The 20,498-nt window shown below is 36.7% G+C and overlaps 1 long non-coding RNA gene across 1 annotated transcript in view; it reads right to left on the bottom strand.

Moving 5' to 3' along the window:
• LOC121819687 (uncharacterized) overlaps nucleotides 1-20,498 on the bottom strand; it is a 495,504-nt gene that overhangs the window by 134,496 nt on the left and 340,510 nt on the right. Inside the window, exon 2 of the long non-coding RNA XR_009600942.1 lies at nucleotides 17,111-17,304. This is a non-coding gene — a long non-coding RNA (uncharacterized LOC121819687). The remainder of the gene's footprint in view (nucleotides 1-17,110; nucleotides 17,305-20,498) is intronic.

Below are 20,498 nucleotides of genomic sequence, written 5' to 3'. Positions count from 1 at the left end.
GACTCTATTTTAGAAGCATGGGTAAAATTAAATGTCTAAAACTTGCTGTTGCTTGATATGCATTTGGAAGTAAAGAATATGCTGTGAGAGTGAAGTAATTCAGAAAGAGAAAGATAAATACCATATACTAACACATATATATGAAGTCTAGAAAAATGGTACTGAAGAATTTATTTACAGGGCAACAGTGAAGAAAAAGACATAGAGAATAGACTTACGGACATGGGGAGAGGGGAAGAGAGGGCGAGATGTATGGGAACAGTAACATAGACACTTACATTACCATGTGTAAAATAGACAGCCAATGGGAACTTGCTGTCTGGCTCAGGAAACTCACACAGGGGCTCTGCCTCAACCTAGAGGGCTGGGGTGGGGAGGGAGATGGCAGGGAGGTTCAAGAGGGAGATGATGTACGTATACCTATGGATGGTTCATGTTGAGGTTTGACAGAAAACAGCAAAATTCTGCAAAGTAATTATCCTTCAATAAAAAATTAATTAAATTAAAAAAAATATGCTGTGAAATGTATAAAATGATGTGTAAATAAAAGACATTAAAATCACATTCCATAAACTCAGTTGATCAAGAAATCATTAACTTTCCTATAACAATCACAAATGATCTATTCTCCATAGAATAATGGGCCTTCCCTGGTGGCTCAGATGGTAAACAATTGACCTGTGATGTGGGAGACCTGGGTTCAATCCCTGGGTTGGGAAGATCCCCTGGAGAAGGAAATGGCAACCCACTCCAGTATTCTTGCCTGGAGAATCACATGGACAGAGGAGCCTGGTGGGCTACAGTCCAAGATGTCATAAAGAGTTGGATATGACTGAGCAACTAAGATTATGCTGCTGCTGCTGCTGCTAAGTCAAGTCAGTCTTGTCCGACTCTGTGAGACCCCATAGACGGCAGCCCACCAGGCTCCCCCGTCCCTGGGATTCTCCAGGCAAGAACACTGGAGTGGGTTGCCATTTCCTTCTCCAGTGCATGAAAGTGAAAAGTGAAAGTAAAGTCGCTCAGTCGTGTCTGACTCTTAGCGACCCCAGGGACTGCAGCCCACCAGGCTCCTCTGTCCATGGGATTTTCCAGGCAAGAGTACTGGAGTGGGGTGCCACTGAATAACTCATTTTTCCTCTTTTGAACTTACACTCCTCCTTGCTGTAGAGTTGAGTATTAAGCAATCTCCACCATCCCTCCGTTTCCCCACTCACCACCCTTAGTACTTGTTCAGATTAGAAGAACTAAGTGACAGAGTGAAGGTGCGTTTGGCCTGGATTGCAGCTGTCCCCTGAGGATCCCCTGGGGCCTCCCTGGTGGCACAGTGATAAAGAACTTGCCTGCCAATGAAGGAGACGTAGGTTTGATCCCTGGGTCAGGAAGATCCCCTGGAGAAGGAAATGGCAACCTGCTCCAGTATTCTTGCCTAGAAAACTCCATGAACAGAGGAGCCTGACGGGCTACATACAGCCACGGGGTTGCAAAAGAGCCCAACACCGCTGAGCAGCTAAACAACAACAAGAGGTCAATGCTAACCCATCTCACATCCCGACTACACCTCTTCAGAAGCCGTGCCTCACTCATTTACTAAGGCAACTTGGCCACAGGCATATAGTTCATTCCAGCAACGACACTGGAGAACACCATACTTTTTATTTTTTTTTTATTTTTTTTTTTTGTTTTTTTTTTTTTTTTTAGTTTTTTATTTTTTAAATTTTAAAATCTTTAATTCTTACATGCATTCCCAAACATGAACCCCCCTCCCACCTCCCTCCCCATAACATCTTTCTGGGTCATCCCCATGCACCAGCCCCAAGCATGCTGCATCCTGCGTCAGACATAGACTGGCGATTCAATTCACATGATAGTATACATGTTAGAATGTCATTCTCCCAAATCATCCCACCCTCTCCCTCTCCCTCAGAGTCCAAAAGTCCGTTATACACATCTGTGTCTCTTTCCTGTCTTGCATACAGGGTCGTCATTGCCATCTTCCTAAATTCCATATATATGTGTTAGTATACTGTATTGGTGTTTTTCTTTCTGGCTTACTTCACTCTGTATAATCGGCTCCAGTTTCATCCATCTCATCAGAACTGATTCAAATGAATTCTTTTTAACGGCTGAGTAATACTCCATTGTGTATATGTACCACAGCTTTCTTATCCATTCATCTGCTGATGGACATCTAGGTTGTTTCCATGTCCTGGCTATTATAAACAGTGCTGCGATGAACATTGGGGTCCATGTGTCTCTTTCAATTCTGGTTTCCTCGTGTGTATGCCCAGAAGTGGGATTGCTGGGTCATAAGGTAGTTCTATTTGCAATTTTTTAAGGAATCTCCACACTGTTTTCCATAGTGGCTGTACTAGTTTGCATTCCCACCAACAGTGTAGGAGGGTTCCCTTTCTCCACACCCTCTCCAGCATTTATTGCTTGCAGATTTTTGGATCGCAGCCATTCTGACTGGTGTGAAGTGGTACCTCATTGTGGTTTTGATTTGCATTTCTCTAATAATGAGTGATGTTGAGCATCTTTTCATGTGTTTGTTAGCCATCTGTATGTCTTCTTTGGAGAAATGTCTATTTAGTTCTTTGGCCCATTTTTTGATTGGGTCGTTTATTTTTCTGGAGTTGAGCTGCAGAAGTTGCTTGTATATTTTTGAGATTAGTTGTTTGTCAGTTGCTTCATTTGCTATTATTTTCTCCATATAGATCAATGGAACAAAATAGAAAGCCCAGAGATAAATCCACACACATATGGACACCTTATCTTTGACAAAGGAGGCAAGAATATACAATGGAGTAAAGACAATCTCTTTAACAAGTGGTGCTGGGAAAACTGGTCAACCACTTGTAAAAGAATGAAACTAGATCACTTTCTAACACCGCACACAAAAATAAACTCAAAATGGATTAAAGATCTAAATGTAAGATCAGAAACTATAAAACTCCTAGAGGAGAACATAGGCAAAACACTCTCAGACATAAATCACAGCAGGATCCTCTATGATCCACCTCCCAGAATTCTGGAAATAAAAGCAAAAATAAACAAATGGGATCTAATTAAAATTAAAAGCTTCTGCACAACAAAGGAAAATATAAGCAAGGTGAAAAGACATACTTTTTAACTCCATGTATTTCTCTCTGACTACACAAACTTCAGATCCCCTGGAGAAGGAAACAGCAACCCACTCCAGTACTCTTGCCTGGAGAATTTCATGGACAGAGGAGCCTGGCAGGCTCCAGTCCATGGGATTCTCCAGGCAAGAATACTAGAGTAGGTTGCCATTTATGTATCCATTTATTAACTAGTTCTTTTATGACACAATCATTTCTGTTCCAATTCTGCTCTTCTTTTTTGGAGCACAGGATGTAAGCAGGAACCATAATTCTTGGCTATTAATTTGAATTGGCAATCTGAATATCAAAACTCAAGAATTTTGAGTTTCGAATTTTGAGTACTTTGTGTTCTCTGCTTTCTGTAACCTCATCCCTTTCCCAAAGCAAAAGCACTGAATGCTTTGCTGCCTGAATTTAAAAAAAAAAAAAATTTATTAGGAGAAAGAAATTAAAAATATATGGAGAGATACAAATTTAAAATATGGCATCACATCACTATTCTCCTAATCATTCCATAGGGTCTTATGTTCCCCCATTCAAAAAGTACTATTTTCTATTCAAACTGACTAGTCCTTTTATTTTCTTTATGGTTTATAGCTTTGGAGTATTTCAAGGGATCAACAATCTGGTTTGCAGAAACGAGCATGAAATACTGTTGGAGAATACTGCTGCTGTTACTGCTGCTATGTCGCTTCAGTCGTGTCCGGCTCTGTGCGACCCCATAGACGGCAGCCCACCAGGCTCCCCCGTCTCTGGGATTCTTCATTTCCTTCTCCAATGCAAGAAAGTGAAAAGTGAAAGTGAAGTCGCTCAGCCGTGTCCAAATCTTAGCAACCCTACCAGACTGCAGGCTACCAGGCTCCTCCGTCCATGGGATTTTCCAGGCAAGAGTACTGGAGTGGGTTGCCATGGCCTTCTAGAGTACATTAAATAATCTGACTCACTTTTAGTCCTTAAATACAAACAATAAAGGCCACACAAAGTGGTTGATGAATGAGAAAAATTTTTTCAAACTGCAAGGTCTTACATAAATACTATATTATAATCTGAGCTCCTTAAAGGAAGACATCCTCAATCATATGAAAGATAGTATTAGTGTCAGCTGAAAAGATAAGAAACTCCAGTTTGGAGAAAATGAAAAAAAAAAACAAAACGAATATATATATATATATATATATATATACACACCACCTTTTGCTTCATGCCAACAACAGCAAGGACTTCAGAAGTGTTCTGAATCTCTGCCTCTGTGACGGAATGTGTAAGAAGATGTCCTGTTTTTCTCAGTACCCGGCATATAACAAACGTTCTGTGTCATTTTTCTTTAGCTCTACTGCTCTTTCAACTTCATCATAAAATACAAAGGATGAGCGTTGGCACCGTGACCCTGTGCAGCGCCCATGCAGAATGGCATTCTGACCAGACTCTAACGTTTGGGGAAATACAGGGACAGCAGAGCTTGAGTCGGGCCTGAGCAAGCAGAGGTTTTCACCTAGGTCTCCAAAACTGCACCGGAATTAAGGGCTTGACCCATCACTTGCATTTCGGCCTGGAGCATTTCTTGATGATACTGATAAAGTGTAAAACACCGCAAGCAGATGTTATCAGGCCTTCAACGCAAGCCTAACACTGTAAAAACAACTTTCTAAGTGCAAAGCGCTCTTTTCATTGGTATCATTTATCTACCAGAGAATTACTAATCCTCAAAACATGAAGGGAAACTGGAATGGGCTTAGCATAAATTCTCCTTTTTCACAAGCTCTAACAAGCAAAACTCACCAGGCAACTAACTGGTTTTTAAAGTGAAAGTAGTAAAATTAAACTGAAATATATGGAAATGGAAATTGCAACATTTTTATGAGATATGTGTCTACATCAGATTGATAAAAAAGATTAATATTGTGATCTACTCATAAAAACCTGTCCTTATTATGTAAGACTATATTTGAATTTCATCCCAACTCAGTGCTTTGTTCATTTTTTAGGCTACCATATTTTTTTTTTTTTTTTAGTTTTTTATTTTTTAAATTTTAAAATCTTTAATTCTTACATGCATTCCCAAACATGAACCCCCCTCCCACCTCCCTCCCCATAACATCTTTCTGGGTCATCCCCATGCACCAGCCCCAAGCATGCTGCATCCTGTGTCAGACATAGACTGGCGATTCAATTCACATGATAGTATACATGTTAGAATGTCATTCTCCCAAATCATCCCACCCTCTCCCTCTCCCTCTGTGTCCAAAAGTCCGTTATACACATCTGTGTCTCTTTCCCTGTCTTGCATACAGGGTCGTCATTGCCATCTTCCTAAATTCCATATATATGTGTTAGTATACTGTATTGGTGTTTTTCTTTCTGGCTTACTTCACTCTGTATAATCGGCTCCAGTTTCATCCATCTCATCAGAACTGATTCAAATGAATTCTTTTTAACGGCTGAGTAATACTCCATTGTGTATATGTACCACAGCTTTCTTATCCATTCATCTGCTGATGGACATCTAGGTTGTTTCCATGTCCTGGCTATTATAAACAGTGCTGCGATGAACATTGGGGTACATGTGTCTCTTTCAATTCTGGTTTCCTCGGTGTGTATGCCCAGAAGTGGGATTGACAAATTGAAAAATAAAAACCATATGATTATCTCAATAGATGCAGAGAAGGCCTTTGACAAAATTCAACATCCATTTATGATAAAAACTCTCCAGAAAGCAGGAATAGAAGGAACATACCTCAACGTAATAAAAGCTATCTATGACAAACCCACAGCGAACATTATCCTCAATGGTGAAAAATTGAAAGCATTTCCCCTAAAGTCAGGAACAAGACAAGGGTGCCCACTTTCACCGCTACTATTCAACATAGTTCTGGAAGTTTTGGCCACAGCAATCAGAGCAGAAAAAGAAATAAAAGGAATCCAAATTGGAAAAGAAGAAGTAAAACTCTCACTGTTTGCAGATGACATGATCCTCTACATGGAAAACCCTAAAGACTCCACCAGAAAATTACTAGAGCTCATCAATGAATATAGTAAAGTTGCAGGATATAAAATCAACACACAGAAATCCCTTGCATTCCTATACACGAATAATGAGAAAGTAGAAAAAGAAATTAAGGAAACAATTCCATTCACCATTGCAACGAAAGAATAAAATACTTAGGAATATATCTACCTAAAGAAACTAAAGACCTATATATAGAAAACTATAAAACACTGATGAAAGAAATCAAAGAGGACACTAATAGATGGAGAAATATACCATGTTCATGGATTGGAAGAATCAATATAGTGAAAATGAGTATACTACCCAAAGCAATTTACAAATTCAATGCAATCCCTATCAAGCTACCAGCCACATTTTTCACAGAACTAGAACAAATAATTTCAAGATTTGTATGGAAATACAAAAACCTCGAATTGCCAAAGCAATCTTGAGAAAGAAGAATGGAACTGGAGGAATCAACTTGCCTGACTTCAGACTCTATTACAAAGCCACAGTCATCAAGACAGTATGGTACTGGCACAAAGACAGACATATAGATCAATGGAACAAAATAGAAAGCCCAGAGATAAATCCACACACATATGGACACCTTATCTTTGACAAAGGAGGCAAGAATATACAATGGAGTAAAGACAATCTCTTTAACAAGTGGTGCTGGGAAAACTGGTCAACCACTTGTAAAAGAATGAAACTAGATCACTTTCTAACAGGCTACCATATTTTTTATTTAAAAAATGAAAAATCCAAACTTTCTTTTTAGGAGGTAAGATATTAAAAGTTTAATCCAAAACTGTTGTTCTTATGGAAGAGCAGTAAACACATCCTTATAACTAAAACAAGCAATCTGGCCCTCAAAAACTGTTTTCAAGCAGTTGAATGAGTAGAGGGTATTCTGCAAATGTCAAAAAGAGGAGAAGGTTATTTTGAAAGCTTGTAAGGTGTACATAATTCTTCAGGAACACTAGAATTTTGCCAGGATGACTTCTGCCTTTGGAAAAGATAATTGCAATTTGCTGTTGTCATACAGCTTAAATCAGTATTTCTCATTGTATCGAATATTTAATGTCATTTTCATCATTATAAACCAACAGTTCTTTGTGCAGCAGAATTATCCCATTTGATACTCTGTATTTTCTTTACCTTCTGGTACACCCTCACATGTGTAGGGTTATCTAAACAAACATTTACACCAAATTGTGCAAAGGGCCTGTAATGGAAACACTGAAAAATATATTTTCAATAGATTTTAAAATTCCAAGCTAGGCTCAACGTATTCAGCAAAATGCGAGAAACAGAAAAAACTTTAAATCTTTCAATATGTTCATTATTAATAATACATATAAAGAAAAAAGCTACTCTAAACCTAACACATATGTAAGATATTTGTGTTCTGATGCTGACGGTCAGTCATGAGCAGGTCCTCGGTTATATTACTTAAAGGGCTACATATCCAGCAGTGCTGTGCACTGTCAAATGAGCTTTACGTCTGATGGTAATTTCATTCTCAAGTTCAGTCATATGAGGCCTTCCTCCAGGAATAGGTTCTATCACAGAAGCAAATTATTCAAATCTAATTTAACAGACTCAATAATTTTCCTCAGTTTTATCTCGGGCATTTTGTATTCCTTCCCCTTCACCTAGTGGCTATGTAACAATTCAATTACCAAAGTTCTTCATCCAGAAAGTGCAGCTGATCTCTGGTAGTTCTTACTTGGTTTGATTTCTTTTTTTCTCCTAGCTTAACACATGCCAGTTGGTGTTGACTGAGTTAAAAATCTTGAAATAAGCCTGGCACTGTGTCCGTAGGTTAAGAAATGAGAAAAAAATTTTAAAAAAATATACACTAGAAATGGAAAATAAGACTAGTGGTGACATTTCTTGTCATGAGAGCATTTTTTCTTCTATGAACACACGATAAAACAAGCTTAGTGCAGCTGAAAAGAGAATGAGAGAGATGATATAAATTGAAAGATGAAAAGGCAGAGGGTGAGTGTAAAGAAGCATGTTGAGAGCACACAGAAGGGAAAACCCCAATTAGCAGATTAAGGAAGTAAAAAATAAGTTTTAGAATTAAAAAAAAGCAACAGGATAAGCAATGTCAGGGAAGATTAAAAGAGCAAAGGTAATAAAACTATGCAAGAGTCTTAGGAGGTTATTAAGAATTTTAGGGAATTACAGTTATAAGAAAGTTGACATAGTCTTTCATAAAAGAAAAATCACCTGTCAAAATTTCTGCCTGGATAACAGAATTAGGTTCTTATTCAGAATCAAGATATGCCTTCTGATTAGATCTGGATTCATGTGTCCGCCATTTTGCTAAATACTCTTTCTCTGCTTGATTAAGCATGCAAACAGACCTACATACTCACATGAAGAGTGGAACTAAAAATTCAATCAAATAAAGCAGCTTTAATGGTGGTGGAATTTCATGAAATTAGGTATGAAATGAATTATCATAAATCTTGTAAGTTTATTATTGATTCTTGTTGCTTTAGCCGCTCAGTCATGTCTGACTCTTTTGCAACCCCATGGACATAGCCCATCAGGCTCCTCTGTCCATGGGATTTCCCAGGCAGGAACACTGGAGTGGGCTGTCATTCCCTTCTCAAATATTATTTATGTGTTTGTTAGTCTTTCGGTTGTGTATGATTCTTTGAGACCCCCATGGACCGTAGCCCACCAGGCTCCTCAGTCCCTGGGATTTTCCAGGCAAGAATACTGGAGTGGGTTGCCATGCACTCCCCCAAGGAATCTTCCCAACCCAGGGATCAAACTTGGGTCTCCTGCATTGCAGGCAGATTCTTTACCATATGAACTTCCTGAGAGTAATATTATTTATATCTATAAATACTATATTAATTAGAGATCACCAAGTGTTTGACTAAATTATTTAACATAAGAAGTTAAGACAGATGAATCTGATAGATACATATTTGGAGAGGGGACCTGAGCAAACTCCTTTTGTCAGTATTGATTAAATGAATCAGACAATGGTTTCCACTTAATATTTGACAAATACCAGCAGGTCCTCTTAAAGACTTCCTGTAGGAATCTGCAAGTTAGGTAACAGAAATACATATAATTAACATCTTGGGAATTTGTCTACCCTATTTTCTACCGTTGCGCTTCAAAAAGAGTCCTAATAGACTTCTTTATAAAGCACACTGTAGATTTAGATTCATAGTCACAGAAAGTTAATAAAAACATCTAACAACTAACAACATCTAACATCAGCCCTTACTATGAAGAATGTGTCCTATTATCCCCATTTTGCAGATGACAGAACGTGGGACTGGGAATTTCCCTCACCCTTTCGTCGTCTTTATGTTTGGATTTCAACTAGATTATACAAAGTACTTCTACATACCAATGAGAAAGAAACTTTATAGAAAAACAGTCAAAGCATATGGATAGATAATTCCCAGGGAAACATCAAATATCTGAAAACCTGATCAACACTATTAATAATCAAGAAACTGAAGATTAAAATAATAATGTTATCATTCGTAGAAAATAATAATTGACTTATCTGACTCAGCATTGGTGGAGACAAAAGATCACTTATAAGCTGTTGATAGCGGAAGTACTGTGGCAGGATGAGTCAAACTCAGAAGTGAGCATGATGGAGAACCATTAATCCTGTTTATAGAAATATCTGTGAGAAATACTCACGTGTGTACCCACGCACATGAAAAAGGAAACAAATGAGCACAACTTCACACAAAAACATGAACACATTGCTCAACAATGAGGGAACTATAAATAAAGTTGGATCATATTGCTCCTACACTATGGAAACTCAAAAAGTAACTAAATAGAACAAGATAAATCATATGAACAGTGCTCCAAGAAGCACTTTAAGGACAGAAACAAACCAAGAGTAGTAAATAGATAAGGGAATTGCACTGTTACATAGGCAGAAAGAAATGGGATTCGCTGGTGAGACTGTAAAATTAGGCTATCCCAGTCTTAATTCCATATAGTTCTGGGTTTTGAAATAATTTATAAAGTGTTTCTGTACTGCTCATGTAATTAAAAACATGCAAATATGAAATTATTTGTGGGTTCTATACTTCTCTCAAGGACTTACAGGAGTCAATTTTACACATAAAATTGTTTCACTTTGTATACCCCACTATGTATATGTGTTTTAAAATGACTCAGTGAAATTAAAAATTTTCAAAAAAAAAATACAATGAATCCCTCTGTATAGGAAAGAACTCACATTTAGAATCATGGAACTTTGCATTTATTCTTCATACAAACTTAAGTCCTTGAAATCTGAACCTGTTCTCCTTACTCAAAATCACATCTTTCCTGCTTGACTTCTCATCTCCATAATCATATCCACTCTAACTCAACTTTCAGAGCTACTGTCAAAGGCAAAAAATGATAAAATTTACTTTGGAAAAATATAGCATTTAATACTTTGATTGATGCAGATGAAGATATTCAGTTAAACTGAGGCTATTAGACAAAAATATGTAATGACTAATAATTTTTTAACATAACTCACTAAGCAGCTATACTAGAATTTAGAAAGAAAATTCAAGATTCAGCTACTTGTATTTAATCTTTTACATCTCAAAAATAATATTATCATAAAAAAATGTTTGTAAAATGAAAAAAGCCACTGGAATTGTTTTATTATAAGCTTATAATCAAAAATAGTCTGTAAGACTAAAAGAACATTTAAAATTTTTTCAGCAAAACATTCAGAATTTGTTAGCAGTTTGTTTCAATTATTGTGTGAATGTTCAGAGACAAATTAATTGTAATAAACAGAAAATATACATATGTATTACTTTGGAAAAATCTATTAGAATCATTCATAAAACTGAATAAATACTTTAGCTAAAAATTGTTTAGGTTTGAAAAAATCATATGTTGAATAATTAAGATAGATATATTATAGACTGATAAAATATAATGTATGGATGTATGCACACAATCAAAGAAACATAAAAATGCAAGTTCAAAAATTACATTAAATTCAACCAAAAATAAGCCATTTGCACTCCTTTCTCTAACATATAACCAGAATTTTTAACAGAAAATAACTTGATAAATAATAAGTAACTTCCTGGCTTAGAAGCTAATGTACACAAATAGTTTTGGTGGTGGAATATGAAATGTTTACTTTAGAAAGTGACAGCTCATGAAAGAGAAAAAAAGAAAAAGAAAAGAGAAAGGGAAGACAAGGTAAGAAAATGATTTAGATTGAAGGTTACAGCAGCTGTGCAAATAAAGGAAATGGTGCAATCAACAGTTCACATCCCTTTGATGGATCACTGAAAAAGCTCTGGGTAAATAGTTTTGATGTTCAAGCTCCTGTAGAAAATAATACAGTAAAAAACATGCAAGCAAGAAGCTATAAAGCATAAAGAATCTTGCAGTCACTTTCCCCCCAGCAGACACAGGCCACTGAACAGCTGATTTATATATTTAAAAAATAACTCTCAGGAGTAATGATCTTTTAAAATGACAAAGAACTGCAAGCTTTGGTGGAAAACTTGGTGAAGGCTGGGAGGGCAATATGGTCTGCTGGCTCGGGGGTTCTCAGCAAACGACAGCACCATGGCCCTGACTTCAGCCTCGGTGCTAACTCCAGTCTCCAAATGGAGCAGTTTCTCTCACCTTAAGATTTTTTAATAAAATAAAGCAACAAAAGTTAATGGCCTGCCAGATGTTCACCACAGGGAGTTTGCTTCACGGAAATTGAAGGAGGAACTTAATTTTGAATTTATGGGCACATCCCCCTCCTCACCCCACTGCCATTTTTCCTTGTTTGTCCCACGTTGCTTTTCAGCTTTGTTGACCAATGCCAGAAGCACCACACTGGGACTCTTTCAGTGCTATTCATCTCTGCATTAGGACAAGATGTGTTTAACTTTTCCATTCTCCGCCCCCCCTTTTTTTTTCTCACCAGGGTACAGTTAGAGGTAGCAGAAAAATTATCCTAAAACTAACAACTGCTCTGACAATTTCTGATCAGCTCAACATAAAATGAATCAAATGAATCAATGAAAATATCTCACAGCATAGTCAGGTATTCAAGTGGTAGCATTCTGTGAAACAAGGCAATTTTTCAGGTTCCATTATTAGAACCTATGAGTGAGTTAAGTTCGCTTCTTAAGCGTTTTTGAAAATGGAATCAAAACATTGCACTTGGGTGGTTTCCGAGACTATTTAAAGATATAATACTGGAGTAGTCAGATTTTTCAAAGTAGTCTTTGTTTAAAAAGTTCGGAACCTGTATGTATTTGCTTCAGGAGGGGAATGAAGCAAGAAGGAGAAAGGAGAAGCAGAGGGGAGTTGAGGACAACAAAAAAAGAAGCAATCCACTGCTCCTCAAAGTACAGGCCCACGTTTATGAATAATGTAAGGCGTGCTTAACATTCATTCACAAGTGAAATGCTCTGCAAACTCTAGGCTCAACCACCACTTTCTTCTCGAGTAGCACTCAATCTTTTGAAGTACAGATAGAAATCACCTAAAATCTTGTTAAAAGTGTGAGCTACTAGACCGCACTCATAGAGAACTTACATTTTGGAAAGTATCTCAGGAAACTTTTCTTTAGAAGGTGCAGGACCCACATCTTGCAAAATGTGGTTTATATTCTTTTATGACAAAAAAAAAAATCCCCAAGAATCTAAGATAGTTTAACCTAAAAATGGTGGTAATTTCTCTTTTCCTTGCTATCAACAAAAATCAAACTAGCGATTTTTTTGAAATGAATATTATAATAAGTATTTTATAGTTAACTGAAAGAGATGATACAAACCTATTAAATATTTGCTGAATGTACAAATAAAGAATAAATATGCAAGCAGATCTACCCAACACGTACTCTCTGGATACTCAAAACTTCTAAGCTGGAATAAGAATCCTATATAAAACTGACTAACTTTCTTGACAATGTACAATTTAAAATCAATTCTAGTGTTATTTAAGCCAAAGTAAGTAAGCAAAGCCATTGACTGTGTGGGTCACAATAAACTGTGGAAAATTCTGAAAGAGATGGGAATATCAGACCACCTGACCTGCCTCTTGAGAAACCTGTATGCAGGTCAGGAAGCAACAGTTAGAACTAGACATGGAACAACAGACTGGTTTCAAATAGGAAAAGGAGTACGTCAAGGCTGTATATTGTCACCCTGCTTATTTAACTTATATGCAGAGAACATCATGAGAAACGCTGGGCTGGAAGAAGCACAAGCTGGAATCAAGATTGCCAGGAGAAATATCAATAACCTCAGATATGCAGATGACACCACCCTTATGGCAGAAAGTGAAGAGGAACTAAAAAGCCCCTTGATGAAAGTGAAAGAGGAGAGCGAAAAAGTTGGCTTAAAGCTCAACATTCAGAAAACAAAGATCATGGCATCTGGTCCCATCTCTTCATGGCAAATAGATGGGAAACAGTGGAAATACTGACAGACTTTATTTTTCTGGTCTGCAAAATCACCACAGATAGTGACTGCAGCCATGAAGTTAGAAGACGCTTACTCCTTGGAAGGAAAGTTATGATCAACCTAGATAGCATATTCAAAAGCAGAGATATTACTTTGCCAACAAAGGTCCGTCTAGTCAAGGCTATGGTTTTTCCTGTGGTCATGCATGGATGTGAGAGTTGGACTGTGAAGAAGGCTGAGCGCCGGAGAATTGATGCCTTTGAACTGTGGTGTTGGAGAAGACTCTTGAGAGCCCCTTGGACTGCAAGGAGATCCAACCAGTCCATTCTGAAGGAGATCAGCCCTGGGATTTCTTTGGAAGGAATGATGCTAAAGCTGAAAGTCCAGTACTTTGGCCACCTCATGTGAAGATTTGACTCATTGGAAAAGACTCCGATGCTGGGAGGGATTGGGGGCAGGAGGAGAAGGGGACGAGAGAAGATGAGATGGCTGGATGGCATCACCGACTCGATGGACATGAATTTGAGTGAACTCCGGGAGATGGTGATGGACAGGGAGGCCTGGTGTGCTGCAATTCATGGGGTCGCAAAGAGTTGGACATGACTGAGCGACTGAACTGAACTGAACTGATGATTTCCTTGGAGTCACAAAGGCAAAAAATCTATTAAATCACAATAATATAGAAATGTATGTGGTAATGAAGGAAAGGGTACAAGGTTGATACAGCAGTAAAGAGAAAAGCCAACTGTCCGACTATGAGATGTCCTAGGAAGGTATTTTAAAATGCACAGTGTCACATATGTGTCTTCTCTGAAGACTATCATATGATGCTAATAGCAGCCATGAATTAATACAGGTGACCACATATAAACCAATAACCCTGTGACAGGTCCTTAGTATAATATCCACAACAATATAATAATATTCACCTTTCTAGCAACCCTACGAAATTAGTATTATTCTCTCAATTTTTATAGTGAAGCTAAGGTTTAGAAAAATTAAGTAAACTACCAAAGTGTTCCAGCTAGTTAATAATGGATTCAGAACTTAAACTAGACCTGTCTTTACACCAAAGCTGCACATCACTTTGTGAGCAAGTCCTCTGAGAATCGTGCAGAGTGAAAAGCTGTTTGCATTTAACCTGACAAAATTTTGGCTTTATCACTTAAATTCCTGTGAATTGTCTTTACTCAAAAACAACAACAGAAGTAAATGTTTATTTTAATGCTAAACCTTTGAAAACTCCTCAAAAAAAAGGAGAAAAAAAAGAAAACCCAAAACAGTTTCACACTTTCCATGAAGATGCTGACATTTATCCTCTGGCTTGATGTTCCTCTGGGACACCTCTATAGTTTGAGAATGTCAGCTAAGCGATCTATGAGAATTACAAAACCACACACTATAAAAGAAAATAAAGTTTTCAATAAAGATGAGAAATTCAAAACAAGAAAATAAAGGGAGAAAACATTTGAAATCATGAATAAATAAAGACAGGATAGTAATGTCTTATTTGTGGTCCTGGCAATCATGTTTTTATTTTTCTATAGGAAGGTTATATATGTCTGCATAAAGTTTTCAAACTGCATGCATAAATTTCTCCCTAGAAGAGTTAAATCTCTGTAAGTAAAATAGTCTACTGGAATGATTACTTTCCCACTTTTCCAGACCACTTAAATGAGTCTAGGGGATACCGCAGGTAGAAGGCATCTATTTAAACTTCATGTTCTCAATATGCAGATAAGAAAGTATAAATACATGTCCTTTAGGATCTTCATAATTTGTGAACATGCCAAGCAGTTATTGCAAGCATTTGCCTGAGACTTACTAAAAATGCAAAAGAGAATTTAAGTATAAGATATATTAAATCTCAAGTCAGTAAGGGTTGGTTTGAAAACTCTAAAAAGAAATCACTTTGCATAATATAAAACTTCTGGGAAAATCTGCCTCAGCAGATTACACTCCTTCAGCAATATTTTCTGAAGAACTAAAAGTGAAGCCAGAGAAAAGCTTGCTCTTATTCGCGCGTGTGTGCGTGTGTGTGTGTGTGTATGTGTGTGTGTGTGTTTAACTAGCGCCTTGGTTTCAATGGGATGAATAAATTCATATAAATTTCTAACTCAGACTGATCTAGAAAGTGGATTTTTACTATAATTTTTATTCACTGAGCTTTAATTTTTAAAATATATTAAATGCAATTTTTTTTCTGAATTTCTTGGTCCAGTCAACTTTAGTTTTCCCACACACTCTAATTTTCAGTAATGGAAAATCTGTGGTTGGCCAGGGATCACTGTGCAGAAAACAGATGCCAAGATGACCCAGGCCACTGAGTAGATGTGGAACAGATTTGGACCCAGGATTTTTAAAATGCAATCAATTACATGATTCACAGCATCCAGGATATAATAATAAACCATTGACAGTCAAGACAGTCTCGATTTCTCCTCTCAGGCTCAAAGTGTCTGGAGTCATCTCTGACATCTCCCTACTTCAGGTCCCATATTTAATAATCAAGTCCTAAAGTTCCACCGTCATGGACCTTTTAAATCAATTTACTCCTTTCTGTTCTCTTCCCCAGCGCCATATTTCAGACTTGCATTATCACAATCTGCTCTGTCACAATACAGACTTCATGCTAATCAATCCTGAAAATGCCATCGGGTTAATCTTCATAAAACGCAATTCTTGGCATGTCACTCACCTACTCAAGAATTTTCAGCAGCTCACCAATGCTTAAAGTCTATACTTCTTAGCTTAAAATTCAAACTGTCTACTCTATTATAATAATTGTTTGATATTTAGCTTCATGTTAGGTACTGGAACCAGTTTTTCCTTTGTACATAGTAAGTAACTGGCACAGAAATTTACACATAGAAGCATGTATTCATTCGTACACATTCCATCATGATTCATATATCTATCTAACTTTCTCAATTCCATCTGACATTTAATTAAAGGAATATGCTCTCTTATTTTTAATTTCCTCAGGACGATAATAGTCATTACTTCAGAAATGTTTCTATTATAGTTTTTCAGAGTCAAGTATCAGAGATAGTTTCTCAAAAAGAGCATCACTGTTTTTCTGTATGATCAGTATGAGACAAAGAGGAAAAGACGTTTCATTATTTATCCGCAGAGCATAAAATCCTTGCGATTAGATGTGGACCCTAATCTTCAGTCCTCCTCAATCTACCCTTGATGCCTTCTTCAGTGTCTCAGCAACTTTTCATGAGTCCAGCAAATGTGTTCACCAAGTTCTGAATGTCCAGCCATGGAGAAACTAGGTCAGAGAAGAAAGTACCAAGTGACGCTGTCCAATGCCATATTTGTCTGAACTAGTCCCTCTCTTTTGCTCTGAGTTAGATTATATTGCTGCATTAACAGTCCCCCTGTTCTGGGGTTGTTTATCAGTGTCGTCTCTCTCTGCACAGAGAAAGATTACAGGTGAATCTCCACATGGATAATTTGGATGGGAGATCACTTATCAGACTACTTGTGTTGAATTCAGAACTAAAAATACCATTGAGGCCCGTAAACGTTAAATAGCACTAAGAAGAAGAATAACTAACCTCTTCTTAGTAGATGTGCTCCTGAGTACACACACTTGATTTTTCTCCAATTACAATTCAAGCACATTTCAGTTTCCCTTTATTCAGGACCATTATTCAGGCTCTTCTGGAAATGTTTTATTCAACTTGCACATCTCTTCTCCACAATCGTTGATTTAGAATTCAGCTCTCTGATAATGAGTGGAAATTGGGGTCTGAAAGAGAAAAACACCATTTTCTTAAATGATGAATGCTGCAGGCACACATTGTCTTCACCTTAAAAAAAAAAAAGAAGAAGAAACCCTGAAACACTTTCCTAAACTGCTAAAATGCTTGACCTTTGAAAACAAAGGAAAAAAGAGCAAATTACAACTACATATTTAAAATATCCAAGATCGCATCCCTGACATTACCACATAATGACAAGAATAACATCAAAACCTGGCCTGAAAGGATTTCAGTGGTATTCTCTAGGCAAATATGTGACCTGATGAGGCAGGCATTGTGGGTATAAGTAAAAAACAGACAATACTTTGTCTTTCTGTGGTGGTGGTTGCTGTTATTGTTGTTGCTGTTGATAATAAAAAGGCCTGATCTCTTCAGGAAGGCTGTGCTCAATCCCTTCCCTGAGCTGTACTTTACTCTCCTATTCAACCTGAGGACACGGGCAGCCCCTTCAGCTCTGTAATGAAATCTGAGCAAAAAAGCTTTTAAAATAAATCAGTCCTGTTTAAACCCCAGCTCAGAGAGTTGGGACAACTCACTGTGAGACTTCTCTGTTTTTAGCTATGGAGCAAGCTGTTTTTGTTTTGACTCTCTCTTAAACCCGAGTCTAACACACATTTACTTGGCCATTCTTGGAAAAAAGAAATCAAAAGAGGCAGTGCAGGAGCGTCTGAGTACTGGTAAGTTCAGAGAGCTTTCAAGGTCCAGCGGAGGCAACAGAGAACTCCCATCTGAATGACTGCTTCTTAATGGAGGGATGAACGGATATGATGGACACAGAAGCCATGTTGGACAAGCGTCTTAGTGGGGAAATCTGCCAACCGGACAATGCCTTGCCCAGGGAATAAGGATGCAGTTAGAACCACCTTATTTATTTTTTTTTTTTGCGTTTTATTTTTTTTTTATTTATTTATTTATTTTTTAAGTTTTTATTTTTTAAATTTTAAAATCTTTAATTCTTACATGCATTCCCATTTTTAAATGACCACCATGACAAGAGCTGTTACGTATTAAACAGATGCCTGCTATCCGTGATTGCCTTTGGATCTCACAACTTAGCGGCGTCACTAGAACTAATGACTGAGACGGATAAAGTGGCATACTTCCTGCATGGATTAAGATTCGGTATGAAAGCCAAAATAAAGTCCTGCACACCTGCCACATTTGAGAAAGCACAGCCATAATTCCCAAGATGCTTATCTAAACTTTCTGGTCTTATATTCTCAAATGGATCAGCTGAAAAGATTTCAGATATTTGTAAGTTAGACAATATCACTAAAACTTCTTTGGGCATAGGTTTCAAATCTCTTACTCAGGCTAGCTTCAAAATTACACTTAATATGGCACCTGCATGTGTGATCCAATAAGATAATTGACATATATTAATTACTGTAAAATGAAACAAAACACTGACTTAGAATGAATAAAACAGTAGTTTTAAAAGAACCTAGTTCCAGTTCTATTTAAGATGTCTTGCTTTTAATTATACAGAGTAAACTGATAAATAGACATTAGTCCATATTATCAAAAAACATATTCTATGAGCGGAAATTACATCTTTAGAAAAACACAAATATATAGTTAATTGCCATAAGGTATATAAAATAATTGGAGTGATAAAATTTTTTAATTAAAAATTATGCTCTCAAAAACTGCAAGTAATATTGGGACACACTCAGAACAACGGAGGAATTTCCACAAATACAAAAGACAAAGCTTTTGGGGAAAAGAGAATATTTTAAGGAATATGAAAATAGATATAATAAAATAACTATCAGAGATAGGTTAGGGGCTCATATTGTCTGAAACAAAGGGTACTTAAAGAGAATGTAACTCATTAAAATGCAAAGGACATGAAGACAGCAACAAGGTAAGCTCCTTGACATCTCTCCTGGCAAGACAGTTTTAGATCTGACTCTGAAGTCAATCCAACCAATGCAAAAATAAATAAAAGAGACTATATCAAACTAAAATATTTCTGCACAGTAAAGGAAGTTATGAAAAAAATTAAAAGGCAACCTATTAAATGGGAAAAGATATTTATAAGCCAGATATCTATAACACATTAATATTCAATATATATGAAGAACTCAACTCAACAATCAAAAAAACCCAAACAACTAAATTTTAAAAATGGACAAAGGATCTTAGTAGACATCTTCAAAAGAAGACTTACAGATGGCTAACAGGCACATGAAAAGATGCTCAATATTACTCACCATCAGGAAAATGCAGATCAAAACCACAATGTGATATGACCTCACACTTAATAATAGTTCAGATGGCTATTATCAAGAGAACAGGAAATAATATGTGTTGCTGGAGATACAGAGTAAAGGGAAACCACATGCCTTACTGGTGGTAATGTAAACTGTTTCAGCTTGTACGGAAGCTCCTCAAAATATGAGGAATTTGGAGGTTCCTCAAAAAATTAAAAGTGACTATCACATGATCTAGCAAATCCTCTCCTGGGTACTTACTGAAAAAAAGAAAAAAAAAACTGTAATTTGAAAAGACACTATTATTTATATTGCCAAGATACAGAAGCAACCTAAGTGTTCATGTGTCCATTGATAAGTAGACGAATGGATAAAGATGATGTGTTTTATATATATACAACATCTTCAGTAACATGGATTGACATAGAATGTATTATGCTAAGTTAAATAAGTGAAACAAGTCAGGCAAAGAAAAAAAATACCATATGATTTCATTTATATTCAGAATCTAAAATTCAAAAAATGAACAAACATAACCAAAACAGAAATAGTCTAAAAGACACTGAGAATAAAAAGGCAAACAGGTTGCTGCCAGAAAAGAGAGGGTGGAGGGTATGAGTGAAATAGGCAGAGATTAAGAGGTACAAATTTCCAGTTACAAAATAAGCAAGTCACAAGGATAAAATGTACATTCACAACCATCATTTTGTAATATATTGAAATATTGACTCACTATGTTCACACTTGTAACTTACAGGGTGTTGGACATAAATTATACTTCAATTAAAATATATATAAATATATATATATTACTTAAAATATATAGGAAGTAAGAAAATTTATCAAAATGCTAATGATCATTATCTCTGGGGGTGGGGATTAAGGGTGATTGTTTATTTTTACCTATGGTTATACGTTATTGATATTTCTCCCGGCAATCTTGATTCCAGCTTATGCTTCAACCA

The sequence above is a fragment of the Ovis aries genome, chromosome 5 (assembly GCF_016772045.2).
Source record: "Ovis aries strain OAR_USU_Benz2616 breed Rambouillet chromosome 5, ARS-UI_Ramb_v3.0, whole genome shotgun sequence".
NCBI classification, from domain to species: domain Eukaryota; kingdom Metazoa; phylum Chordata; class Mammalia; order Artiodactyla; family Bovidae; genus Ovis; species Ovis aries.
Note: the sequence above shows the minus strand (reverse complement) of the source record. Positions and strands in the feature narration are given on the sequence as shown.